We start from the raw sequence: 19,349 nt of genomic DNA, 5'->3' as shown, positions 1-19,349 counted from the left end.
GGGTCAAAGAGTGCTTAATCTAGAAGTTGAGAGAATGAGAACCACTTTGAAGAGTGTGTGACTTTTGCTCCTTTACTTTCCCCTTCCTCTCTTGGGTTCCTGGAGCAAAAAAGAAAATGGGCTTTTATTATTAGTCACTTCCTAATGCTTTTTCTAAAAATCCATTTTTGGACACTAATACTCTCTATTTATCTCTTTCTAACCATACACAAAAAAAGCCCATTATTTCAATTCTACACAATTTCAGCACAACATAATAGATGTACTATTTCCTTTAATTAACAGACACAGATTTAGGTTTCAGCTTTGGCAACACGTCATGCTAGAATCTTGCTGTCAACAGGATTCACGATGGGATGGTAAACAGTTTTAAGCTTTTAATCCTCACCCAAACATATTTAGTTATTGAACACCCAAGGGATTTTCTATCAAAACCCATGTGGCCTGGATCCGAAGAACTTCCATTCTCGAGGATGGCCCTCTGAAAAGAAAATGTTCTAATGTTTTAGAATATTAAAAGTAATAGGGGGAAAAAAGAGGAAAATCCCAAGTGTTGGTGAGGATGTGGGGAATGTGGAACCCTGTGCATTGCCAGTAGGAATGTGAAATGTGGCAGATACTCTGGGGGTCCTTTTGGAGGTTCCTCAAAAAGTTAAACACAGAATCATCATCTAACCTGGTCATTCCATGCCTGCATATATACCCCAAAAGAACGGAAAACAGGGAATCAAACAGATTCTTACACACCACTGTTCAAAGCAGCATTATTCACAATAGCCAAAAAGTTCAAACAGCCCAAATGTCCACTGACAGAAGAATGGATAAATAAAATGTGGTCTACCATACAGTGGATAAAAAGAATTGAAGTTCTGACCCATGTGACAACCTGGATGAAATTGAGAATACAGTGCTGAGTGAATTAAGTCAGACACCAAAAGACAAAGATTGTGTTATTTCACTTTAATGAAGTACCTCAAATAAGCAAATTACTAAAGACAGAACACAGATCAGAAGTGGCCAGGGATTAGAGGGAGGAAAGAGTGGGGGACTAATGCTTACTGGGTACAGAGCTTGGGGTCATGAATCAGTTGTGGTACTAGATGGTGCCCATTGGTAGCACTACATTATAAATGTAATTAATGCCGTTGAATTGTTACATTTAGTAATGGTTCAAATGGAAAATAATGTGTCATGAATTTTTAAAATTAATTTAGAAAAACATAAATATCATCCAAAGGTAATGGTAAGGTATGGGACTTAGGGAGCTGCTGTCTTCCCAATCCCAGCCTCTCTGGTGGCCACCTGCGGGCCCCCGGCCATTTAGCAGCGCTGGAGAGCCCGCCAGCCAGGCACAAGGGAGTGGGGCAGGAGAGCAGCTGGACCACCCACGCCCGCTGCCATCCAGGGAAAGGGCAGGGGGATGGCTTCCCCCCACACACTCCCTGCTTGTCCCTTTCTCTATCACATTCACGTACGTGTCGATTACACCTGGGAAGGGGCAACCGCGACTACAATGAGAGGAAGTGCTAACGTGACGTGGCATTTTGTGCTAAGCACAGCCTGATTAATGCTTAGAGCTCCATTCTGCAGGTGACAACACCTACAGAGGAGGCACGGGAAGGGGGACTGACTCCAGGCAGCCCGAGGAGCCCGGCGACCCTCAGGACACTGCCCCCCCATGCACCTCCCTGTAGCTGATGGAGAAACAAACCACGTGCAGCCAGACCTTGAGTGGCCAAGAGTTTGGGCTTCCAGACCCACCAGAAAACAAGGGGTCCAAACGGAACACTCACATTCTCTCCTTCTCTCCTTAAATTTCTATTTTTATCTACAATTAAACGTCTAGGTTATTTCTCTTACCCTCAGAGACATTTTACGATCCTGGCAAAGGGTAGCATTTGTGCACGAATTTGCAAGCACTTCCCAGCTCTCACCCACCACATGTGAACACAGGCAGGGGACCTGAAAAGCGTCTTCCAGGGACACCAAATCTGACTGCGACCCAGATGGAGAAGTGATGGGTTTATTTTAAGCATCTAAAAATGCCCTTCACCGAGAAATGGCCAGAATGACCAGGAAATAGCCAGGAAAGCTGTTTGCCTTGCATGACTCTTCGCGGATTTCACTAACCCAGGTGGGGAGAAACACCCGAGGACTCAGCTGGTTCTTTTTTTTCCCCGAAAGACTGAAAATAGGTGCAAAGATTTGCAAAACCGCAAGGTGAAAATTAGTAACTAAGGGAACAGAAAGATTCTGACGTAGCCCTTCCAGGAAGTAGAAAGAGAAAGTGAATTACCTGTGGGAGCTTTTCCTGTCCTCTTTTTTTAGAAGATTATCTGGCAAACATGACAAAGACACCGTGTCTGGGGCTGCTGGGTACGGCAAATAATAGGACTAGTCGTTGTGTAAAATTAATATGGGGATCCTCCTGATGGCACTCAGCAGTGACCTTGTTTTGGCTGCAGGGCTCGTAGAGCCCACAAGACTTTTAGGATCCAGGATAATGTTTCAATTTTCCTTAAATAATTTTTAATTATTTATTTTACTCAAAAGAATAAAACAAACATTCAGCGTCAAAGGTGGCATGTGTCCTTAGGGTAATTCAGGCTAACCTCTCATTTTAAACACAGTTCTCTGGAGGAAGGGGCCTGTGAAGGCCGGGGGATTGCGGCCAGCTGGTGCCCTTGCTCATCACAGGAGGTGCCACGCTGCGTGAGCCATGCTCCCCCAAGGCCAACGGCGTGGAAAGGTCAGCCGCTGCTCCTACCCACTGAGGACCAGTGCCCACGGGAGAACAGAGCTGCTTCTGGAAGAAAACAGCCAAGAGTTGGTGCTGCCCTTGCTTGGGAACGCTACCCCCGAGCGAGTGTTAATATAGCCTTCTCCACAACACAGAATCTTTTATAAGCATGTCTAGGAAAAGACAGTAGAGTATTCATTACAGGAGGCCTAAGACGGAGCAGGACCGCATTCCTTCCTACCCTTGCTGCGCATCACACGTTTCTCCCGAGGCCAGGGACGTGAATGAGGCATGCGCTGGGTCTGACTCCCCCGCGTGATCCCCACGTGGTTCCCAGCGGGCAGGAAGGGCCAAGGAAGCCACGAGGGCAAGGGCCGGGCCCGATGGCCTCGCAGCTGGCTTTCAAAACGCAGAGTGAGAACTGGAACTGCTCAAAACAAGCAAACTAAAACGGAGGAAAAGCACTGGCGACCCAAATTAAATCATCTTTATGTATCCCCAACGCCCCCTCCCTCTGCGGGGAAAAATTACCATCTAGTGCAAACTAAATAAGACGCACTAAAACGCCTTTCAGCAGGGAAATTTTTACCATCTACCATAACGATAATGGGCTCTGATAGCCCTTTTCGAACATTTTACCGTTTCATTTCCAATGTGCTTCTGGTAATTTCGGAGAGCTTCTAATTGCTAGGCCTATTAAATCCGCATCACCTTTATTTACTAGGTGACGACTCCTTCATTCGTAGAGGTTTTCTGTCCAGCAAGAGTTTAATGTTTTCCACAAGCAGCACGTGCATTTTTTCCTTTTTCTGGTTAAACAGTTCTAGCTTTCATTTAGATGGGAAATCTGATGTAAAATGGTGTTTTTCTATTGGGAAGATATTTTTGGTGAAGTACTTTGAAATCAGAGAGACAACATAGAAAACCATTCCTACCATCACTGCCACACAGCTCGGCGAGTGACTGGGTCTCGGACAGACAATATGCACTTGGCGCGGCTGCTGTGTGCTTCATGCCTCACAAGCCCCACGTACAGGGAAAAGCGATTACCATCATGAGCTCATCTCCTTCTCCCTCAACTTTCTGGGCTTTCTCATCCAGGCCAGTCTGCATATTCATCATTGGACTGATGTCTGTTTGATATGCTAATTATTTACTCTTTTGCCACAAATTATTTTGAAGTTCTTTGGGGAAAAAGGTAAATAAATCAGTCTCTAGCTATGATATATGTTTGACCATGGGTGGAAGTGTGGAGATATATGTTTTTATTCTTATCTACATGTATGGTTATACTCCAGTTTGGTATGAGTTGGTGAAATGAATAAATGCAAACTCTGGTGAAAAAACAACAATTCTGAAAAAACTCTCAGAACACTCTTACATCCAAACCTTAGTCAAACCTGAGCAGTCAACAACTCAGAAATATCCAAGAGATGAACACTAAAATGGTAGGCACGGGACCTAATGTCTCCCCACTGCTTATAACTGTATAAGTGATTTATTTCACAGACACCAAAAATATGGCTAAGGGTCTTGGTCAAATGTACTTATTCTCAACACCTACTGCACAGGCGGTTTCCTCGCTGACATTCTGAGAATAAAATGAAGGCATGGAACGAATGTGCCTTGCAGGGGAAATGGTTTAGTTTTCCCATCTGGTCTCATTCTCTCAAAAGCCTTTGCCTTCCACGACAGCCAGACCCGCAAGACGAAGCACCCCAGGAGCCCTGTTGGCGTCTGTGGAGGTGGAGGAGGTCTCCCACCAGCCCCTCCCCACTGAGAAAAGACAGAAAGAGGGCTGAGCCCTAAACAGCTCAACAGCTGAGGCGTGGGAGGCAGGGAGCCGGGCTTCGGGGGCAGGGAGCCAGGCACGGGCAGCTGGAGGACACAAAAGCCTTCCCTGTGGGCAGCACGGAGGCCGAGAAGCCCTGAGGCCAAAACGCCTCAGCAGTGGCTGTCTACTAGACAGCAACCAGGGCCAAAGGGAGCCAAAGTGGACCTGGGCAGGGGCACATCCCAGCTGCCGTCGACACAGGGAAAACTATCCCGAAGGAAAAGATGCCCCCCTTATAACTGCAAAGTTCCCACAGATTACAAGCAACCCTTCACGACAAAATCACCCAAAAGGGAGCAGAGCTGTTGAGAATGAGGCAGGCAACAAGTGCACTGGATCCCCAAGGGCAGCAGGTGTTGGAATCGACAGCCAAGGGGCTGAGCAGGGGCACAGGACATGGTTAAAGGAATGAGGCTATAACTGCAAGGATGATGGCACAAGTAACTATCACTATTAATTAATGCACCAAAAACGGACCTTGTAAAAATGATAAATGAAAGCATGGAAACGAAAACAGCCCAACAGTTGGGTTAAAGAGAAAATTCTAAACCATTAAAAAGAAAATTAGTGAACTGAAAGATACACTAAAGAGTTTTTGTATAACAAAACAAAGAACTATAAGGAGATAAAAGAATAAGAAAAGATAAGACACAGAGGATAGTATAATAATGTATAACACACATCTAACTGGAGTTCCCAAACTAGAATATGAAGGGACTCAAGGAGGAAAATGCAAAGACAGATTACCCAGTACTAATGAAAACCCACAACTACAACTCTGGAAAGCCAGTTAGACAAAAAGAAATGCATACACACACCTGGTGAAAATGCAGAAGGCTAGAGATGAGCTGAAGAACCCGAAAGTGGCCAAAGAAAAAGGAAGGATCATCTACGAAAAACAAGTTAGTCCAAAATTTAAGATTTGAATTTTCAACAGTGGAAGACAGAAATTACAACTTATTGAGCAAAAATAACAGTCAATATTGTATTTGCAGGAAATTGTTTTTTTAAACAATGGAAAAAACATAAACTTTATAGAAAATAATTTGTAAGAAACAAGTGGGAATTTAACATCAAGTGACATTCTCTAAAAGAAATTCTAAGAAATTAAATATTTCCATAAGGACTATATGATATGAAATGATTACTAATAAAATTAGTAAGTCAGGAGAATAAAAACCAGAAATAAAGATTTCCAATGTAATTTCATGATCTAGGTATCAAGTCTGACCAATTTTAAAACCTTTTATGGTAAACATTTGAGAGTGAGCACCAAAAAAATAAAATAAAATGTATAAATTCCAAATCATCAGAGGAAAAAGAAAGGTGGGAGACAGAAGAGAAAAAATTTCAAGTCAAAAAAGAAAAGAAGGAAAAATTAGTTATAATTAGAAATCATAGAAGTAAAATGGTAAAATAAAAAGTGCAACTATATTAATAACCACAATAAAATAAGTTGTTTGGGGTTATCCTTAGACAGGATTATAAAACAAAACCCAGTTCCATGCTATTTATGAGACAGAATTATGGTGGAAAAAGCATAAAGTTTGAAATTAAAGGGAGAGAAGAAGAACTACTTTAACATACTTTCAGTAAAAAAAGAAGTGATTTTACAAAGATAAAATGCTCAACTCACTAGGCAATCATAAAAGCTTAAAACATGTATGAACCTAATAAAATAGCCTCAAAATATATAAAGCAAAATAAGTATATAACAACAGGGAGAAGAAAACTAATCTATGAAGCAAGTACAAGATTTTGAAACCGTTCAGTCATTGATCAGACAAGCTGATGAAACAAAACTAAAAACAAAAGTTGTAAAAGATTTGAATATCATAATTAACAAGCTAAGTTAAAGTGACAAATACAGAATTTCACATCCCATCATTAAGGACTATATAGTCTCAAGTTCACATAGAATATTTATTAAAGTTATATACCAGACAACTCACAAAAAATATGTAAGAGTGGGGATAGAGGCCCAAGTTATTTCATCTAAAATTTTAAATTAGAAGTTCATTTAAAAACATTAAATTAGTCATATATTTACAAGGCAAAAAGTACAATGCTAAATGATTTTTGGATCATAAAAGACATAGTAACATGCATTTTAAAAGAATAATGAAAACAGTACATATGTACCCTTGTGATATGCAGTAAAAGTGGTACTTTGAAGGAAATTTATCATTTTTAAAGCAGAGCTGAATTGCTCTATTGTCAATTTGATTTTTTCTGGGAATTACATTGTCCAGAATCACCTTCATCTCTGGTCCTTGGTTAGAGTTGAACAAAAAGGTTGGGAGGTAAAGTGTAGCAAAGCCCCACCAAAAGTTTTCTCAGTCAAATACGGTTATGGACAGTTGTACAGATCCACGCAGGCTTCATATGGTCATCGCTGTCACCTGCTGTTCCATATCCTGCTCTTCTGCCAACTGCTGGCTGAAGTTTGGAAGAACAGTGGCCCATCAGACACGTGGCTGCAGAATCACAGAGGTAGAGGCTACACATGAGAAACAGAAGAAGCAGCTCTTTCCAATGATCTCTTCCTTCTTGGTCACCATTTGGGGTGGTTTGACATGTTTGAAGTCACAGATTTCCCTGCAAACTCTGACTTCTCCACCCAAATCAGTGCTGTAGGAGGGCTTCCTAGTGGTGGATCATTTCCCTTTTGAGAAACAATCTCCATCTTATCATCAGACCCTAGAAGATGACCATGGCCACCAAGTCACCAGGCAACTTGAGCTACCCATCCCTGACAGAGTGATGTCTGACAAAACCCACCAGGCCATAAAGTTGGGAGTGCATTGTGCCATTCGTCCATCATCCCCAGAATGACCACCCCCAAAGAACAAGGTAGAAGTAAGTGTGTACCATTTTTATGACCAGCTGCCAAGAGCTGAGTTAAGCTGAGAGAGCTGAGCTGAGTTGCTAGGTATTGAATAAGTAATCAAAGCCAAAATCAAAGTAACAATGACAACTTCAATCGCTTACTGTGATGGTATAAGCTAGAGGTTAGCTCTGAAAGAAGCACCAAATCTCACTCTTCCGATTTGCCACTTGGAGAAGGATGCCACTAGACAAGGGACATATTAGCATAAAGCTGGGGGTACACCTCATTGCTGGGGAGCTCTGAACAAATGGCTCTTGTGGTTTTATGGACCTGGGAAGCTAGAGGAGGGAGAAAGAGGCAGATTAGGAGTAGGGACATCCTGGGTACTGAGTCAGTGTGGAGAGAAATGTCTTCAAGATCTCCTCCTTGATACGCTGATAAGGAAGTATCTGAAGAAACAGTTTTGTGTCCCTGAGAGGGAAGCCTCCAAATGTGGGTGCCTTGGCTTCGAATGCAGATACGTGTGAGAGCAGGGTTGGCCAGCAGGGCAACTCCTTCCAGAGGCTCCAGTGCACTGGCTGCACCCCAGGTGAGTGGAGAGGGCAGCTTTCCCCAGGAGGCTGGTGATGGTTAGGTTCATATGTCCCTTGTCCAGGAATGGTGCCCACTTGTTACTGTGAGGACATTTTGTGGACTTAAAAGTCATTAGCTAGTTGACTGCATCTGTGGCTGATGACATCTACAATCAACTGAGGAGATTGCCTTCAGTTATGAGAGGCATCTCATGCAGTCAGCTGAAGGCCTTAAAAACAGTGATGGTTTCAAAAGTTAGAAGAGAGAATTTCCATCTCTACCTCCCAGCCAGCTTCTCCTGGGGAATCCATGGAAAACCTTCATCAGAGTTCCCAGCTTGCAGCCTGCCCTTCTGAGTTTGGACTCGTGTGGCCCCACAGTTATGTAAGATAATTTTATAAATCCTATAATATTTACAGATATCTCCTGTCCGTTCTGTTTCCGTAAAGATCCTGGACTTAAACAGGGCCTCCAGGCGAAGCCTCTGTAGTTGCCTATGGTCAGACCTAAGAGATCACACACATGTGACTAGACAGGAGCTGGGCTCTTCAGTAGCCTCTCAGGTCCAGGAACACCAACTCCACCATGCTGTCCTGGTTGAGACAGTCACACAGTTCTGCCCACGATCAAATGACTTGATGGGAGGAAGATCAGCTGCATGTGGGATGGAATGTAGTATGGCCCCAAAACAAGCTGCCACAGGGCCTTTCATAGCTATGCCAAGTTTCCATACACCTGGCAGGAGGCTGCATCAGTTAGCTTTGCCCATGCAAAAAACCACTCCACAATTTGCCCAGATTGTAACAACTTAGAACTATAATTTTGCCTAGTTCTCAGTTCTGTGGGTCAGCTCTCTGTTCTTCTTCTGGTCTACACCAGCTGAGTTGCTATCTGTTGGTCTGTCTTGTGTTTGCCTGGCCAGCAGGCAGATCTGTTGGTAGCTGGGTCATCTAAGAAAGCCCCATTTACACAGTGGCAGGTTGGCAGGCTGTCAGCCAGGGCAGTCAGGCATGGTGACCAGGTTACAGAGCTATATCTCTCCCATTGTCCAGGAGGTAGCTTGGGCTTCTTTGCATGGAGTTCCCAGGGTTCCCAGGCCCCCATATCTAACCATGTTCAAGTGCTTGCTTGCATCGTGTTGCTATCATCAGGTTGGCTAAAGGTGAGAACCAGCACAGGAGAGAATTACATGGGCATGGATACATGGAAGGTGACTACTGCAGCCAGTTTTGCCAACAAAATTGTACTCTAGAGAATACTTAACAGCCCTGATTACTAACCAATCTACCCATCTGGTCACCAAATATTTGGTTTGCTAGTTTCTTATTAAAGCTTGCGGGTTTTGGAGCAGCACTCCAAACTTTTCAGTCAAGGCAAAAAGCTCAAAGTCCAGGATCTCTGAGTGAAGGGCACTAGTTTGTTCAAAGGGAAGGATGAGCAGTCATTTCTTGATTAAGCGTGGGTATATCCTCTCTTGCCATGGAGTGTAACAGACTCAAATGACTTGTTAGCAACCATCCATCTGACCACCCAATACAATAAAGGACAATCACAATGAACACTGCCATTATCTCAAGGGAGGAATGACTGCCACTCATTAGCCATTCTAAATCTCTCTGGAGCAGGCACTTTGGGAGCCCCTGGCCCTTCTCCCAGCAGCCAATTTGCCGACTATTTTCTGTGGCCTGTGATTCCTCCCCCTAAGGGTTCTTCCTTGTTTACCATTTTGCTGACCACATCTGAATTGAGTTTTGGGAAATAGTCCCTTCTTGGGGACAGAGGCATTTTTTCAGCTCGTTTTCTGCCAGATTCATGAGAAAAATAAATGATGATTTTGTATTAAATCGCTAAGGTTTAGGGTGGGCTTTTATGTAGCAATTGATAGGATACTTGCTTTGGCCAATGAAAATGAATGGAAGTGATGAGTCACTTCCACGTGGAAGATTTTCACTGCCAGCAATACAACCCCAACATTTCTGGCCAACCCTGGAGTGGTCATGGAGGAAGGAAGCAAAGAGACTACCTGAGACAGTCCCTTTGCTGACTCACATTTACTGTGCAGAATGAGCAAAATATAAGCCTTTGTCATGTTAAGCAGCTGAGATTTTGGAGTTGTTTGTTTCCATAGCATAATCTAAAATATTCTGACTAATACAAGGCATACTAAGATAAAAAGAGAAATGAATAAAATAAAAAACAAAAGCACAATAGACAGCACCAGCAAAGACAAAGGATGGTTCTTGAAAAAGTTAAAACAAAGGAGACATCTGATGAGATTATTTAGGAAAAAGAGAAGGCATAAGTCAGCAAATTAAATTAAAAACTGAGAGCAGAGATTAAAATGATACATTGCCATTAGCTTTAAAAAGAATGAAATGCAAAAACTCCTTAGAAATATCAAATGTGACTAAAAAATAAAATCAGAAATACTAAATAATCCTATTGCTATCAAAGAAATCAAACCAGGAGTTTAAAAATCATTCTAAGTAAGCCATAAGGTCACATGGTTATCTAGGCAAATTCTATCAACTCTTTGCAACACAGTGAAAATTCTTTCAGAAAATTGAAAAAAGAAAACATATTCCTTGATTTATGGTATAGGTCTGTAAAATTTAAAAAAAAAAAATTGATGGCAGTTCGATGAACGAGAATTCCAAATTCCTTTCACCAAAGAGCACAGTCAATTCCATTAGCCACAAGACTTATGCTCTAAAAAGCCACTTGCAAACAATGAATTAGTGGAAACTGAGCAACCACCACAAAAGAAAATGCAGGGTTAGGCTCCTGCAAGCTTATGTTCATGACATTTCAACAACCAATCAGTAAAATACCTTGCTTTATGGATGTTTATGTTTAAAGACACCTTATATCTTTTGTTCCTCCTCAAATTTGCATCAGTCATTCCCTAGGAAGTTTTTGTTTCACCAGCAAACTACTGACTTGCAATTTCCAGAAATGAGTTGGCTTTTCCAATATGGGTTTACTGGCTTGAAAGCTTACAGTTGTGAGGCTGAGAAAAATGTGCACATCAAAGCATCATCAGGCGATGCTTTCTCCAAGCTGCTGGCAATCCTGGACTCCTCTGTCACATGGCAAGGCATATGGCAGCGCCTGCTGGGCTCTCCTCTTCCTCTCAGCTTCCTTGCCTTCAGCTTTCTGCTTCTGTGGTTCTGTCTCTCTCTCAAATTCATCCCATTAATAAAAGACTCCAGTAGATTAGGACCCACCTAGGGCCATGCCTTACTGGTGTAACCTAATCGAAAGGTCCCATCTGCTCTGCAGTAGGTTCACACGCACAAGGTTGGACCATCTGTAAGAGCATGATTTTCTGAGGCACATACAGTCTCAAACAACCACACAGGCCTTTTAAACCTGCCTCATTTCACCCCATCTAGAAACAGTATCATTGTCTTCTGAACATTTTATAGCAGCACTTAAACAAAGTCTATGGAGATGAACTTAAGCAAGCTTAACCATAAACTGCATTGTGGGTCGGGTAATTGGAACTCATTAGAGAAGGTTGTTTATTCATTAACACTGAAGTCCCAGCCAGCAGTGCTCACGCCTGTAAAAAGCTCACCTAACACACGTGTTTTCTCTGGAAGCACATCCTGCACTGAAGAGCACTAGACAGCACTTCAGCACTATGCGTGGGGGCCATTTAAACAGCAAAATCAACACTCAAAAGCAGAAAAATGCAAAAAACGTGGCACTAAATATGCAGTGAAAATGGCACGTGTTTACAGAATGCGAGCTGAAACAAGAAGGCAGAGCCCTGCTTGTTTGACCTCAGCTGGAAGCACATGCATGGGATAGATCAAATTTTTTGCTGCTTTGTACATATCCCTCAATCACCATCAAAACAGAGTGAATATTCATTTGGGTGTTACAAAGAAATTTTAGCAAGTAGGTAAAGCAGGAAATATAAAATCTGTGTACAATGAGGATCAATTATACTTGCAAACCTCTTAAAGAAAATGTTAGCTCATCATACCCAATACTGTATAAAAGGTATCATGAAAATTGAGTTTGTTCCAGAAATATAGATTGTTAATATTGAAAAATATATAAATATTAGTCAGTACAATTACAGATTAAATTACAGATTAATCTGGTACAATTACAGATTAATCTGGTACTATTCAATACCCAATCACAATAAAATTTCCTTTTTAAATTAAAATGAAACCTCAATCTGATGAGAATGTCTACAAAAGTCTACAAACAACATCATCCTAAATGGCAAACTCTGAAAGAATTTAATTTAAAATTTAATAAATCACCAATTCTGACAATATTGTATAAGATTTCCTAGCCAGCACAGTAAGACAAGAATAAGAAATTAAAGGCCATTTTACTAGAAAAGAGGAAATAAAACTCCCATTATTTTCAGATGATATGATAGTCTATGTGGGAAAGAATTTTCAGTGCAATTGCTAGTAATTATAGGATATCACAGCCAGGTATCTTGATATAAGATGTGTATGCACACAAAAATCCAATTATATTTCTACATCAGCAACATAATAATAGAAATCATAATTTTAAAAAACATTTAACAGGAAGCAACAAAATTATAAAATATGCCTTTAAAATGAGAAGCTACAAAACTATAGAGAAAATTATAAAATTTTATGGAGCACATAAATTAATGAAGAGAAAAAATAGTATGAAATACCAATTCTCAGCAAATGAATCAATACATTCAATATGACACTAACAAAATCCCAACAGGGATCTTCACATGAAAATTAAAATAAGTGAGTTCTAAAGTTTATATGGAAAAGGAAAAGACCAAGAATAACCAAGATACCTGTAAAGGAGTTGACTAGGAAATTGTTACATCCTATGCCCAAAATAAGTACTTTGGGAATTAGATAATGTAGCATTGGTGTAGGGATAAACATGTACACAAATGACACAGAATAGAGAGTCCACTAGAAACCACCCATATATGAAATTTTGAGATATAACAGAGATGGGGAAAGAAGGACTTGAGCTAGAGCTGTAAAAAATTGATTCTCCACAAAGGAAAAATTTAAATGGATACATGTGTATGTGTGTACACTGCACTGTCATATATCATAAAGTAAAAGGAGAAGGAAAAGAATGATAAACACAAAATTTGTATAATGTTTATATCTGGGACAAGGTGGTCAAATGGGATCAGAGGAGCATTCAGAGAGAAATACATTCTCAGAGGTATTCTAGTTTGGACAGGGTATGTGAGTGTTTCTTAACTCCCAATAAATAATAGAGCAATGCATATACAAAATAGAGATTATGTGTCAAGAATCAAAGATTCTGATTAATCCCATTCTGTGCACATAAAATCCAGTTTAGAAGAAAATGAAAGTCATGTATTTGAATGAACTTTTAACTTGATGACGGGAAAGAACTAAGTATTAAGGTAACCATACTTGGGAACTACATTACCATTTCCTCATGAACGGTTTCATTTTATTCACCTGATTTCTTATTTCCTTAATTATTTTTCATTTTAAAAACAATTTATTGAAGTATATCATTCATATATGAACATACATGAACACTAAGTATATAGTAAAAGTTGCAAACTTAGAAAACAAATATGCACCCACAACAAACTTGCACTGTTGTGAAACATTTGTAACAAATTTTGGAAGAGCATCGTCAAAGTATTACTACTAATTATAGTCTGTATCTCACTTTTGGTGTGTTTTCCCCAAACCCACCCTATTATTTTTTGTTCATAAACCAAACAATTTACCTAAAGTGTACTATCAATGGTAATTTGGTATAATCTTAAAGTTGTGCATTCACCACTTCATTCAGTATTAGATCATTTTCATTACTCCAAAAACAAAAACACTATCGTATTGTAGCAGTTTGATATTATTGATGAATTCCAAAAAGAAATATTGGATTATCTTTGTAAAGTGATCTTTTCCTCTGGGCATATTTGATTATATTGGATTCACAGGTTTACTTGATTAAGTAATTATGTAAACCTCTTCTGCCACTAGGGCGTTGAGTTCCCACCCTTTGGTAGGTGGGATAAAAGGCATGGCAAAGAACAGAGTTGGAGGGCTTTTGATTTTGGAATTCTGATGTTGGAGTTTGATGCTGCAGCCTTCAAGTGGAGCCCCAGGAAGACAGGAACCCTGTCTCCAGAGAGAAGCAAGACCCTGAAAGGGAGGAACCTAGGAAGCCTGAACCCTTGCAGACATTTGTAGCTATCTTGCTTCAACATGTGGAAATAGACTTTGGAAAGGGAAGTAACTTATGCGGTATAGCCCAATATCTCTAAGCTCCTAACCCAAATAAATACCTTTTATAAAAACCAACCAATTTCTGGTATTTTGCATCAGCACCCCTTTGGCTGACTAACACAGAATTTGGTACCGAGAGTGGGGTAGTGCTTTTGCAATTACTGAAATGCTAAAAAGGTTTTATAAATGGGTAAGGGTATTTTTTGGAGGAATTGTGAGATGCTTGATGGAAAAGGCCTAGATTGCTTTGAAGAGACTATTGATAGCAATATGAAGGCGAAAGAGACTTTTTGTGGTGCCTTTCGAAGTAAATGATGAAACTATTATTGGAAACTGGAGGAAAGGCAATCCATGTTATAAAGTTGCAGAGAACTTAGCAAGATTAACTCCTGGTGTTTTATGGAAGACCAAATTTGAAAATGGCAAGCTTGAGCATTTAGCTGAAGCAATTTCCAAAGTAAACCTGGAGAACTGCTTGCAGCTTATAGCAAAAAGCTAGATGAGAGAGACATGTTGAGGACTGAACTGTCAGATACAAAGAAAGCAGAAACTGATTCTGGAAATTTCAAGCCTCTGGATATCAAGTTCCCAGATGAAAGTACCCTATATAAGGACTTAACTAAACATGGAATTTGTAAATCAGGATTGAAGATGCAATTACTTTGGAAAGACTTGTGGAAAATCTTACTGTCTGATGGCTTGGACCCCTGCTTCCTGCATGCTAAACCAACAGACTTTTTGAGAGTGCTGTATGAACAAAACCACTGTCAGCCTGGGATTAAAAGGACATGGAAAGGAGAGATTGAAGGAGAAACAGCTTTAAGAGGAAAACCATGGAAGCTAAGATCTGGAATTAAGACATCACCTTGGGGCAAGAGAGGAACCCCAACCATGTGTACAGAGAGGGTGAGTTTGCCCCAGCAGTTGAAGAGGGTGGATGTTCCTGTCTGATATTCTGGGAGAGTTTTGCTTCCCCAGGGTACAGAGAGGGTGGAACACATTCCCAAAGGATCAGGACAGTTAAAGTCAGCACCCCACAGGTCTGAGGGGGAAGGACCTATGCCCTAAAGTTTAAGGAAGGCCAGGTGGTCAACTCGTTCCTCTGAGAGGGTTAAGCCTGTATGCCAAAGGTTAGGGGGGATGTTGTCTTCACATTACTGTACTAGGGGGGTTAAGACTCTAACACAAAGATTGAGTAAGATGTGACAATCACCCCCATGCTCTCAGGGTAAGTTCTAGAGTTTGGTCGACACTAAGATGCTTAATGAGGGTGGAACCAAGAAAATGGCCATTGGGCAAGACAGTGGAAAGGGTGGGTCCCCATATGGCCCCAAGGAGAAGAAACCTTCATCTTAAGAACAATTCTCAGACTTCGAAATTGAATTGAGGATTCCCTGCAGGTCTACTGAAAAGGAGCGAAACCATTAACTCATGTTTCCCTACCAATTTCTCCTTATTGTAATGAAAATGTTTATCTTTGCCTGTCCATTTGTGTATTGAAAGTAGATGAACTGTTTTGTAAGTTTCAGAAATCTATAGCAGACAGGACTTTGCCCCAGGATAAACTGTATTTCTTTAAATTGAATGTGTTATGATTTAGTACTTGCACTGTAACTGATTTAAGGCTTTAAAAAATATATATTATAATGTGTTTTTGGAATTCAGAGGGTGGAGTGTAGCAGTTTGATATTATTGATGAATTCCAAAAGAAACAATTTACAGACCCAGAGCCCCTTGAATGAGGAGAAGGTCAGGTCTCCTTGGGGAAGGATCCTGTTAAACAGCCCAAAATGTATATTTTTAGTCTTCCTTCCACCTTTCCCCAAGGAGATCTACACCCTTTAATCAGAGTAACTGTGCACTGGGGAAAAGGAAATGATCAGACATTTCAGGGATTATTAGACACTGGCTCAGAAGTGACATTAATTCCAGGAGACCTAAAATATCACTGTGGTCCACCAGTCAGAGTAGGGGCTTATGGAGGTCAGGTGATTAATGGAGTTTTAGCTCAGGTTCATCTCACAGTTGGTCCAGTGGTTTCCCGGACTCATTCTGTGGTTATTTCTCCGGTTCCTGAATGTATAAGTGGAATACACATACTCAGCAACTGGCAGAATCCCCACATTCTATCCCTGACTTGTGGAGTGAAGGCTATTATGGTTGGAAAGGCCAAGTAGAGACTGAATGCTTAACCATGGCCATCAAGTTACCATGAGACCTGAGTTGCCTATCATGAGCTGGGTATTGTCTGACTCACCAAACCACAAACGTGGGCATGCACAGCAGCACTCCATAAAAAAGGGGAAGTGATTCCAGCACTGAGTGAGAATTTCCCAGCTCTTTAGACAGCCAGTGTCTTCCAGAAATCATCAAGAACCTTCATTGGACTTTCATTGGAGCCCTTGGCTGCAGCCTGCCTGTGGAACCTGGACTTGTGCATCCCCACAGTCACATGAGAGACTCATAAAATTACATACTATTGACAGATATCTCTTGTTGATTCTGTTTCCCTAGAGAACCCTGACTAATACACTTACCCATATGTTAGTGCTAATTACAAATCCTATGATATGCTTTCACAATTTCTATTCATTTCCAAATTTCCAAATAACTTTTTACCAATTCTGGACGGATTAAACCTCAGCTTTCCATTCTCTAACCACATTCTTTTCTCTGGCGACTTATATTGTAGCTATTAACTCTATGAGTTTGCTCATTATATTATTTCATAATAGCTAAGTTGTACAATATTTGTCCTTTTGTGCCTGGCTTGCTTCACTCAACCTAAGGTCCTCTAGGTTCATCCACATTGTCATATGCTTCATGACTTCATTCCTTTTTACAGCTGGGTAATATTCCATCGTGTGTATATACCACAGTTTATCCATTCTTCAGTTGATGGACACCATCTCTTGGCAATTGACAATAATGTTGTTATGAACATCAGTTCATGTCACTGCACTCAGTTCTTCTGGCTATAAACCTAGCAGTATTGCTGGGTTACATGGTAGATACACTGAACTTCCTTAAGAATCACCAGACTTCCACATTGGCTGTATTATTCTACATTGCCACCAATGGTGAATATGTGCTCCTATCTCTCCACATCCTCTCCAACACTTGTAGTTTCTGTTTTGTTAATAGTGGCCATTCTAGCAGGTGTGAAATGATATCTCGTTGTTACTTTGATTTGCATTTCCCTAATAGTCAGTGATGCTGAGCATTTTTTCATGTGTCTGTTTGCCATACATATTTCTTCTTTAGAAAAATGTCTATTATGGTCTTTTGTCCCATTTTTAATCAGTTCATTTGTCTTTTTATTGTTGAGTTGCAGGATCTCTTTATATATCATGGCTATTAGACCCTTATCTGATGTGTGATTTCCAAATATTTTCTTCCATTGAGTCGGCTGCCTTTTTACCCTCTTCACAAAGCTTGGAGGTGCAGAAGTGTTTCATTTTGAGGAGGTCCCATTTATCTTTTTTTCCTTTTCTTGCTTGTGCTTTGAGTATATATTTTAAGAGACCCCCACCTACTACAAGGTCTTGTAGATGTTTCCCTACATTATCTTCTAGGAATTTTATAGTCCTGGCTTTTATGTTTTAGTCTTTGATCCATTTTGAGTTGATTCTTGTATAGGGAGTGAGATAGGGGTCCTCTTTCATTTATTTAGTTATGGATATCCAGTTCTTCTGGCATGTTCTGTCCCAGAAAAGTGGACTTGATTGGCTCATCAGGAATCAGTTGACCATAGAGGTGAAGGTCTATGTCTGAACTCTCAATTGAATTCCACTGATCAATGGATCAATTTTTATGCTAATCCAGTACTGTTTTGACCACTGTAGCTTTATAATATACTTCAAGGCCAGAGAACATGAGTTCTCTGAGTTTGTTCTTCTTTTTTAGGATGTTTTTGGCTATTTGGGACCCCTTTCCCATCCAAATAAATTTGGTAAATCACTTTTCTAATTCTGTAAAGCAGGCTATTGGAATTTTTATTGGTATTGCATTGAACCTAAATCAATTTGGGTAGAATTGATATATTTATGATGTTTAGTCTTCCAATTCATTAACACGGAATGTCTTTCCATTTATTTAGGTCTTCTTTGATTACTTTTAGGACTGTTTCATAGTTTTCTCAATACAGCTCCTTTACATCCCTGGTTAACTTAATCCTCAATATTTGAGTCTTTTTGTTACTATTGTAAACAGAATTTTTTTTTAATTTCCTCCAAAACTTACTTATTATTAGTGTATAGAAATGCTACTGATTTTTGTATGTTGACTTTTATCCTGCTACTTTGCTGAACTCATTTATTAGCTGAATTAGCTTTGCTGTAGATATTTCAGGATTTTCTAAATATAGGATCATGTCATCTGAGAATAATGACAATTTTATTTCCTGTTTTCAAATTTAGATGTCTTTTCTTTCTCTTCCTTGCCTAATTACTCTAGCTAGGACTTCTAGAATGATGTTGAATTACAGTGACAGCCTCCTTATCTTGTTTCTGACTTTAGAGGGAAAGCTTTCACCCTCTCCCCATTGGGTACAATGTTGGCTGTGGGATTTTTATATATGTAATTATTATGTTGAGGACCTTTCCTTCTATAACTCTTCTGAAGCTTTTTTTTTTTTGATTTCCGAGGAAGGATGCTGGATTTTGTCAAATGCCTGTTGGGCAGGCAGCAATCGAGATGATGATGCAGTTTTTTCCCTTCAGTTTGTTAATGTGGTATATTACATTAATTGATGTTCTTATATTGAACCATCCCTGCATATCAGGAATAAAACCCACTTGATTATGATGAATAATTGTTTTTATATGCGTTGGATTAGATTTTAAAGTATTTTGTTGAGAATTTTTGCATCTATGTTCAAAAAGGAGATTGGTTTGCAATTATCCTTTCTGGTACCCTATCTGGCTTTGGTATAGAGTAATGTTGGCATCATAAAATGTGTTGTGTAATTTTTCATCCTTTTCAATGTTTTGGAAGAGTTTGAACAGGATTGCCATTAATTCTCCTTGAAATATTTGGTAGTATTCACCTGTGAAGCCACCTGGTGCTGGACTTTTCTTCGTTAGAAGATATTTCTTTTTTTTTTTTTGAGGTACCAGAGGC

The 19,349-nt window shown here is 40.2% G+C and overlaps 1 protein-coding gene across 2 annotated transcripts in view; it reads right to left on the bottom strand.

Moving 5' to 3' along the window:
* The window catches only part of ADCY2 (adenylate cyclase 2), a 455,060-nt gene that overhangs the window by 423,532 nt on the left and 12,179 nt on the right, over positions 1-19,349 (bottom strand). The gene's annotated exons all lie outside the window — the stretch shown is intronic.

The sequence above is a fragment of the Dasypus novemcinctus genome, chromosome 2 (genome assembly GCF_030445035.2).
Source record: "Dasypus novemcinctus isolate mDasNov1 chromosome 2, mDasNov1.1.hap2, whole genome shotgun sequence".
Lineage (NCBI taxonomy): Eukaryota > Metazoa > Chordata > Mammalia > Cingulata > Dasypodidae > Dasypus > Dasypus novemcinctus.
The sequence above is the reverse complement of the archived record's forward strand: the minus strand, read 5'-3'. Positions and strand labels throughout refer to the sequence as shown.